This window comes from Argiope bruennichi, chromosome X1 (genome assembly GCF_947563725.1).
Source record: "Argiope bruennichi chromosome X1, qqArgBrue1.1, whole genome shotgun sequence".
Lineage (NCBI taxonomy): Eukaryota > Metazoa > Arthropoda > Arachnida > Araneae > Araneidae > Argiope > Argiope bruennichi.
In genome coordinates this window covers 57,633,062-57,642,300 of record NC_079162.1, presented here as the reverse complement: position 1 = coordinate 57,642,300, position 9,239 = coordinate 57,633,062, and the positions used below count along the sequence as shown (strand labels likewise).

The 9,239-nt window shown below is 29.8% G+C and overlaps 1 long non-coding RNA gene across 1 annotated transcript; it reads right to left on the bottom strand.

Annotated features, from left to right (window-relative positions):
• Positions 1-971: 971 nt before the first annotated feature.
• LOC129959086 (uncharacterized) lies at positions 972-3,320 on the bottom strand. Its single transcript, XR_008783391.1, has 3 exons — positions 3,251-3,320; positions 2,964-3,041; positions 972-1,508 (listed from the first exon to the last, which is right to left on the bottom strand). It is a non-coding gene; the product is annotated as an uncharacterized LOC129959086 (long non-coding RNA).
• Positions 3,321-9,239: the final 5,919 nt, after the last annotated feature.

Sequence of the window (9,239 nt, the reverse complement as noted above, 5' to 3'; positions counted from 1 at the left end):
AATTTTAAAAAAAGGCCATGTAAAGATTATATATCATAAACAGATTATCTAATTTATTTATATATATTTCCATTATTAATAAATATAAGATGCAATGATTTTAAAATATATTCTAAATAGCTTTCTGATGAAATAAAATATACCAAAAGTGTATTACATAACATATAAAAATATTCTGTATAATAAGGTATTTAATATTTTCTATCACTACAACCCATATTTTTATTACACGCTAATATACATAATAGTTTCTTTATTTCCACAACCTTAACTTTGATTTTAAATCTGTATGTCAGTAATTTAACAATAGAATAATTTGTACTGAATATATAACTGCCTTTATCATGTAATTATTTTCAAGTAAAAAGAAAAAAGAAATAAATAAAAGAAACTTTTGTCAACTGAACAAAAAATCAAACCTGTTTTATACTAATGAGGAAAAGCAAATCCATGACAAGTGTCACTGCTTAGTTTCCACAAATAGGGTTGAGTATAAAAATAGAAAAGTAGAAGGGATAAGTAATTTATAAAGTTCTTACAATAAGCAATTAGCTCAGAAGATATTGGTGATCGTTAGAAGAAGCGAATATTCCAGAATCTCCTTCTGATGGAGTATTGATATCAAGCATCCTTTGCATGCTATCAAAAGCAAAATTTGTTATTGATTACTGATAATCTGTAATTATCCAACATGAAAGTAAAACATTTGCAAGAAGTTTTTACTTTAATTTTCAAAAAGAGAATGAAAATTTCTTGATACGTATTTACCATTAAGATATCGGTGGTCATCAGTAAGCAAGAGAAATAGAATATATCCAATGACATTTCTAATATAAAAAATTTTCAAACAAAAAATATACATAAAAATAAAGGACAACTTTTGTTTATTTATTTACTATCCTCAACATACAAATATCTGCTCAAGAATTGTATCATATATGAGCCGTTTATTTTGAAAGTGGGACAAGTCCATTTTTGAAAAAAATGGAGATAATGGCAATTATAGATAAAACTTTTTATGAGTAAAAAATTTATAGTAAAAAAATATTTAGATTCTAGTATTTTGAAGATGGAAGTTTTAGCTCTTAACAGTATTGCAAATCTGTTTATTTTGAAAGTGGTGCATGTCCATCTTAGACTGAAATTATATTTGACCGACTATATTACGGCAAAATTTAGCTCCGGTTGCTCTATGATGAAGGAAATATGGCCGTTTGACATCATGTCTGATATCTAGAGTGTTTTTATTTATCTATTTTTGATATTGAAAATCAGTAGTTGTACAGTATTTTATAAATAATAAAAAGTATATTTTAATTTTGTGTGTTGATAATAATGTTTACTTCCACCACCGCTTATTCAGTCCAGCGATAACGAAATAAATATCATTGAACACAAATATTTATTGCTAGGACATTCATTTCTATCAAACAATCGTGATCTTGGAGTGGAACTATCCAGTAACTATTCAATCCAGAAACCAGTTCCTTGCATATTCCCCAGGATTACTATAAAATAATACAAAATTGTCATAATAAATTTTTAGTACATGAAATTAAACATTGAAATTTATTTTCAACCCAACCTTTGGAAAAAGCAGTTTTAAAAAGAAATTAAAAAAAAAAAAAAACCCGATGGAGAAACCGTGAATTGATTAACTATATGCTGGATCAGATTTACAAGGGATGCACCATACAAATGTTCAACAAAACTTCGATAGAACGAGATTTTGAATTTAAAAATTATCGATTTGTCAACACAACGAGGAAGGTAAATTATTTCAATTAATTTCAGAAATATAAAATTATCTTTTATGTAAGAAAAAAAGGAGATTTATTACATCTGAAAAATACAAAGATATAATGGATTTAATACCATATATACCTCCCGTTCATCATGAATTTTTTAAAACGTTAAATCTTGAATGAAATTCAAATTGACTATACCTACGTATAAACTAAAATACATAATTTCATTGAAATTCTTAATAAAACTGAATTGTTTGTTGTTATGTTATATTTTCAACTAGAATATTCTTGGTTTTGTTTCCCTTTTCATCAAATGAATAAATATTTATAAAAATTTAAATAGTATTTTGTTATTATTCTTAAAAAATGGCTGATGCAAATGAAATATTATTTCCCAATTAAATGAATGATTGCAATAATTCTATAATTTTGAAAGTGAAGCAAGTTCATTTCGTTATAATGGAACTCTTATTTTTTTTAGTCAGCATTGTAAACACTATTGGATTATAAACCTACATTATCTGGAACCACAAAATATATCTATTAATATTTACCAATAGTTTTAAATTTATTGAAATACAAAACTTTAAATATCTCGCAATAACAAAAAATGGACTTGCCCCATTTTCAAAATAAACGGCTCATATCATTATAAACCATGGGTAAAACAGACACTAAGGAAAAAAAAAAAAAAAAAAAAAAAAAAAACAGAACATACTTATATATTTATTGACAGTACAAAACCGCAAGTTTTAATACAAGCAAAGCTCGACAACAATATCATGATTAGATTAAATAAATATATTAGCTTTTAGCATCTAACTGTCCAAAATAATAATTTTTGGAACTCTAAAAGAACTTTCTGGCAAAATATGAAACAAGCAAAGATTACAAATAAACATTTGGTTATCATTTGTATCTCCAAAGCATAAAAGATTTCATGTGAACTTTGTGGTGACAAGTCACTAAAGGGTTCACATGAGCCTAATGATTTCACAAATGATTATTTATATTTAGAAATTTTAGAGCATTCAAAAATCTGAAAAAAAAAAAAAATGTGCAAAAGGAATATTTGATCCTATCAAAGGGTTGTTACATAGTGACATTTGCTTGAGTCAATGCGAACCATGACAATTAAATTTAATAATTTAACAATTATTCACATTATATACAAATAAAAATTAATATAGCACAATAACGTGAAGAATCGCTTACCGCTTTCAAAAATCGGCGACGCATTCTCCTGCATATATTTGAAATCGACTTGCATACTACAATAGTATAACTAAAAAGCTACAAGGAAAATAATAATAATAAATGGGCAAATTTTCACACTAACCCAAAAATGTACATAGCTGCTTGCTATAAATTTCTAATTCACTAAACATAAACACAAAATTACAAATGAAAGATGTAGATAATAATATAATTTGGATTTGATTATAAATCTTATCGAAAACAAGAATATGAGAATAAAGAATTCTGTAACAAAATGTAGATACTTTGACAGGCCGGCGAATTGTTAATATAATTTTCAAGATTCAGTATTTTCGTTTAGAAATTCATATTTCGAGTCAGAAACAAGCGTTTAAATACAGTCTTCACAGCTTCTTTCCGCATGTGCGCCAAACCCGGGAGGAACTAATCGAATGTGTAACAGACGCCCAATTGGCATACTGAAACGATGTTAGTAACGCTGCTCTAGTACGACATGTTGATGCTCTAGTATGACACTTTTCAAAATGTAATGATAAGATATGGGCCTTTTCTCCAATTCATTCAACCAATCAAAAGAATTTTATCGGCAAGTTACGCCAGGATTGGGGAAGTTTTTCTATCCCTACTCACTAACCGTTTAGGTTTGCCACAATAATTGTTACGGGAAGCTGTTTTATGGCAGTTTATCTATTTCTTAATTGTTGTCAATTTTGAAATTTTTCGAAAAAAACTTATTTGACTCGCGAATCGATAAACAGACTTCAGATTTTTGGCATGTGTCCCAGAGAACAGATTATTGAAAGAGCCTATTTTTTAAATTCGCTATTTATGAGATCAAAATAGAGAAAAGCACTTCTTATTTAGAATAATAAGTTCCGCAATAAATGGCAAGAATAAAAAATGCAATGATTCATATATCTCCAAATTAAGTTCATGATTCTTACGATTTAACTGACTATTTCAAATTACTGTGCAATTTGACTAATATCATTTGTAATTGTTGTTTTTTTTACATCAATGCCTCACTTTAAAACTAAGCATTATAGTTTGCTTAAATTCAGTTACTGATGATAAATTAAATAATCTTTGGAAATTAGTATCTTTAGAAGCTTAGAATGCTCCTTTTACATATAACTAGATTTTAACCATCTCGTTTAAGTATAAATGTTTCGAAAATTTTAGAAATCATTTTATTCTCTGCACAAAGTCTATTGAAGGTTAAAATTATTGAAAAATAACTGCTCATTGAACACAAAGAATGTAAGGAAAACAGGTTATATAAAAAAATTTTGATGTCTGAGTGAAAAAAATAAATAGTGATGATTATATACAATATGAAACTCACAGGCAATAATTGAATTTTTCTTTTGGAAATAACAAGGAATTGAAAGTGGTCATTTGGAGCTTCAACAACTGCCGTGTCGATTTTCGATATACAGAGGAAAAAAAATCGATATTTCTGAAATCTCACTTTGTCGGTATGAGTTAAAAAGAAATTCGATTTATTGTTATCATAAGGATTAATCATGGCTTTTGATAAATCGCTATACAATGATTGATGCGCAAAATTAATTTTCGTTTTCAGTGTTTATAGGTATTTAATGGAATATTTATCATTGATGCGCATGTAGAGTTTTTACAATTGTATATTTTACTGTTGCATTGCTCTTTTAAAATCCTTTTGATTTTAATTATCCTTTAAGAAACTGATCCAAAAATACATGTTTTGAAATAAAATCATTAAAAAACGAAGAAATGTGTGTGTGTCCGTGTGACAAGATTTATCTCTATTTCATTCAACATATTTCATGGATATCAATATAGCATTGGCTGCCGAAGGGCACCGACGTACTTACATGTCTTGCAGTGATTGAACATCTAGTGATATCTCTTCACATATTTTAAATCCTAATTATTGCCAAATTTTCATTTAAAATTAGCCCATATTATTTTATTCTAAAATTAGTTCCTATTTTCTGATCGAAATCCCACTTTTATATTGAATTATTTCTAACGTGCGCTTAAAACAATTGTTTGCAATTTTGTTTCTCATATTCCGAGCGAAGAGATAAAAATCCATAACATCTACAGCATGACTTCAAAGATATCTAAGTAACGCTTTTTTAAATAGACAAGTGTTAAAGAAACCTTTTCCAAAATGTCTTAGTAAATGCACCAGGGGAAAAATTTCAAACACTTTCCTTTTGTGTCCAGAGGCGGCGGCAGCAGGGGGGCAATTGCTTCCCTGTCTGGCAGCCTCTTGCCCCCTCCCCCTTCCCGTCAGCGAGAGATTGAGAAATCGTCAAAAGTGTTCACCACTTTAGAATTTTTGTAGAATTGCGCATTATCGAATATGATTATTTAGAAACCACCTTAAAATTAACTACTTTTGGCAATATAACCGATAAGGTAACAAGTGAATAAGATAGTGACAAGGTGATAGTTCTCATTTTGCTGGCAATTTTTGGTCAGCCAACTGAGTGCTTAATGCGGTGAGTGTCGAAGACGTTAAGTGTGCAGATTTTTAGACATTTGATCGAAATGTCGTTCATTTATCTTATAATTAGCACTAGATTTGTCAATATATTCAACAAGTGAATAAGATATCGCCCAGAGGTGGCGGCAGAGATTTTCCGACGGGGGCCAAGGCAAATCCGACACGAGGCAAGCACAATATCTCTAATTTGGCTTCAAAATAACTCATAATAATTAATTTTACATTTAATTAAAGGAAATTAAGTATTATTTAATTTCTTTTTTATTCAGATGCTGATCTTTTTTTTTTCGTTGTTAAGACTTTATAAAGGTATTTGTAAAAAAAAAAAAAGGTTCTCAGTTTCTTTTACTAACCGTAAAAAAAATTGTCAATATTTGAGTATTTTTTTATGAGGTTCTTGAGATTTAATTTATCTGTGATCTAATTTTAGAAAAAATATTGATTACCGAAAACTGATTTTTCTGCTTATTCCCCCACCTAAAATATTTATTAAGCAAGTATTGCAACAACGAGCAAGAATTAAGATCCCCCCCCCCCGATTACAATAAAATGTATACAACAGTAATGTATATTGATTATTTTGAATTCTGTTTTTAAATTATTTTTAACTAACTACCAACACAAGAGTAAAAGCGAGCCAACGTTGGCGAGAAATCATATTTGGAATTTTGCGAAGCGGGCGGTAAACAGATGAAACGAATGAAAATGGGTAAAATTTAAATATTATATTTGAAATAAAACCCAAACAGAGAGATAACGTTAAAAGAATATGAAAGTAGAAAAATTCGTTAATGAAAATTAACCTATACGAGGTGAACTAAATTTAGAAACTGGAAATACATTTTTTTTTTCGAATAATAAAAGAAATTAAACAGAAGCATGACTAAACAGAAGAGAAAGAAATAAGTAATATTTTGGAAGGGAATCCTCACGACCGATGCCGTCTTGAGCATGCATAGAGCATATGTTTTCTCATAGAATGAAGGAAAACTTTCTTTAACGCAAATTTCAATTCCAGCTAGTCTCATTCGAGTCGATCTTTCTATCGCTATCGAATCTATCATGAATAGTATGTTATATATGTTTTCGTGTTAATTGCAATTAGTTATATTAAATATTCACAGCAGCAGATTTATGTAGACTCATGGATAAATTTTTAAGCGAAAATAAGCGAGCATTAGACGATAGTCAAGCATCAACAAATACACAGACGAGCGTGGTTCCGAAAATAAAATCAAAAAAATATTCTCACGAATACTTAAATTTTGGGTTTACCAGTACCGAAGTAAATGAAGAAGAAAGGCTCCCGTGTATCATTTGCTCAAAAATGTTGGCTACAGAAAGCACGAAACCTAATAAACTTAAACGACATTTGGAAACGTTTCATAGTGAATACGTCAACAAACCCAGATAATTCTTCGAAATTAAAATCCAGTCCAATGTCCGGAAGATTCCAAGGTATACAAGCACTTGTAAAACAGAAATCGCTTCAGTGCGTCTGGACACATTGCATGATCCACAGAGAAGCTTTGGCTTCGAAAGAAATGAGTCCTGTTCTGAATATTGTGTTAACTACGGTTGTAACCGTAATAAATTATATAAAAATGAGACCCCTGAAATCGATAATCTTTTCCGCACTTTGTAAAGACATGAGAATTACTATTTTATTGCGAGGCAAGATAGTTATCATTTGGGAAATTTTTGCACCGTGTTTATGAATTAAGAGAAGAAATCGCCATTTTCCTAGAAGAAAAGAGACCGGAGGCCGAGAATTTTCGCGATGGTTATTTTTTGATGAAATTGAGCTACTTGGTCGACATATTCGAGAAATTAAATAACTTGAATCTTCAACTCCAAGGAGCAAATATACATATGTTGGATACGAGCGATAATGTGAATGCTTTTTGTAGAAATTTGGAATTGTGAAGCAGAAATTTAAAGCAAAAAAAAACCTAACAATTGTACTAAAACTAACAAGGCTGAAGAAGAACACGTAATAGCCATTCTGGCAAAGAATTTTAAAAAGTATTTTCTTGCTGACGACAAACTGGTAGCAAGTTACAAGTGGGTTAGTGATCCGTTTCATAAAACTCCCGAAGAACTCTCAATTGATGAGGGGAAAAAATTCATAGATTTCACGACAAGTGGCAAAACTAAAAGACAATTTAGTAATAAATCACTTTTTTGAATTTTGGGTAGGAGTAGAGGACGATTTTTCTGCTCTAAAAACAAGGGCATTTCGCATTCTATAACCATTTTCAAAGTCCTACCTTTGTGAAACTGGATTTCCTGCTGTGGCTTCTTTGGAGTCAAAATATGGATCTCGGCCAAATATAATTACAGAACTGAGAGTGGCTATTTCTAATATTAAGCTTTCCTTCGAAAAACTTTGCTTTGCAAGACAGGCCCAAGCAAGACACTAATAATTATTAAATTTGTTTTTAATTTAGTATGTTTTGATTAAATAAGTTTTGATTTAGTAAGTTGTTTTACTTTAATATGTTATTAAATATGTCAAAATGTATTTTGTTTTCTATGTGTATGTGTGCTTTCCTTTCAATCAGTTAATCAATTTTCTTAAATAATATTTTCTCTTGGATATTCTCGCACCCCCCCTGTAGTGTGCTCGCGCCCCCTAGGGGGGGCGCCCCTCAGGTTGAGAATCGCTGGCTTATAGTTTTAAGTACATCGTTTTTAAGTAGTTTTTTTAAACCTGTTTTCGACCGATTATTTTAAACGATTCATTTTATTTTCTTAGTGTTTGATGCATTTAAAATTAAACATTGTTAATAAATCGATCTGTTCATGATGAATCTGAGAAAATTTTGTTGACAAATTCTTGAGATATTACATAAATTAAGAAAAATATTCTTTAGTGCTCATAAAGTTTAAACGCTCAGTGACTCTATTATCAGTAATCATATTATTAAAAAAATGCTTTGTTTCAGTAAAAAATATAATTATATTAATTGCAGATTAATCATTTACACTTTAATTTAAAGCATAAATTCTACGAGGGGTAACAGAAAATTAGAGAGATACATATCACGTTATAACTGAAGGCCTTTATAATATTATGAGTGAATTATATGACTATCAAAATTTGAAGTTTTAAAATATTTTGCTGAAGAATCTATTAAAGTTGGAATTGCGTAAAATATTTAATGGTACGACCGGAGTTTAACCCCCTGGTTGGCGCAATTTTTAAAAATAGCCAACAACGGCATTGAGCAGATGTTCAATTATAGTGCATAATAAAGATTGCCAGCTTTGGCGCGTTATCGCAACTTGGCGAAGAAGGGGGTTAAACTCCGGTTCAACCTATTTAATTATTAAAATTTAAACGAGCATTAAGATTGGCGAACCGGCTGGTCGCCAAAGGCGGCTAGTACTCTAATAAATGACGAATGTTTATCTATATCCTCTGCTCTGTGATCCTCAAGAATATTTAACAAAATATTCTTGAGATACAAATATTTAAAATAAAAACAGTTAATTTCCAATCAACTAAATTAGTCTCTAAAACTGACTTATTTATGTATATTTAAATATCACTATTAATAAAAATGGGTGATTTTAGACCACTTCATCGACCGTCTCAACGATGATATCTCAATCAGCATCCAGGGTTCCTCAAGAATTACTGGCCTAGGATTATAAAAATGTTGATTGTTCTAAACTATTCTATTCAAAACTTCATAAATCGATCATATCTGACAGCAAAAGATAGATCGTTTACTTATTAAAAATTGCAGTGTCAAGAATATTCGATAATA